The sequence below is a fragment of the Colobus angolensis genome, unplaced genomic scaffold (genome assembly GCF_000951035.1).
Source record: "Colobus angolensis palliatus isolate OR3802 unplaced genomic scaffold, Cang.pa_1.0 Scaffold10, whole genome shotgun sequence".
NCBI lineage: Eukaryota > Metazoa > Chordata > Mammalia > Primates > Cercopithecidae > Colobus > Colobus angolensis.
The window spans coordinates 6,110,550-6,111,296 of record NW_012110919.1 but is presented as its reverse complement, the minus strand read 5'-3'; positions in this window follow the sequence as shown (position 1 = coordinate 6,111,296).

Here is a 747-nt window from a genome sequence, read left to right as displayed (position 1 = left end):
CTGGAAGCCCCTACCTCAGTCTCTTGTCTACTTATGACCTGGAAGCCCCTACCTCAGTCTCTTGTCTACTTATGACCTGGAAGCCCCTACCTCAGGTTGTCCCGTCTCACCTGACGGAACCAGTGTGCATGTTACACCCACTGATTGGTGTCTCACATCTCCCTGAAGTGTCTAAAAGCAAGCTGTACTGCAACCACTTGGGCACATGTTGTCAAGACCCCCTGAAGCTGTGTCACAGGCACAGCCTTAACCTCAGCAAAATAAACTTTCTAAATTGATTGAGACTTGTCTCAGATACCTTTTGGTTTATAAGTGAAACGCAGGGTAATTGTATGACTTCACTTACCTCCTTGGTTTCCTATATGAAAATGAAGGGATAGAGTGGGACCCTGGCTGTTGGTATAGGAACATCTAGAAGGAACTAGAACAATGGTCTTCGCCCTTGGCTGCATATTAGCTTTTTTATACTCCAGAAGCCCAGGCAATCAGACTGACATCTCTGAGGGTAGGATCCAGGCATCAGTAATTTTTAACACTTCTCCCCACACCACCTTGTGGTTCAATTTGCAGCCAATGTTTTGAACAAATGTGCTAAAGGAACCAACACGCAAAAACTAGTTCTTTTGAAATTCTTCCTCTGTCATAAGAAACTAGTCTACTGCAGCCCTATCCCCTGAGTATCCCTTAGCTGGATCAGGTTGAATTCAGTGCCTTCAAGAGATACTGTATTCAGTGTGTTGTTTTGGC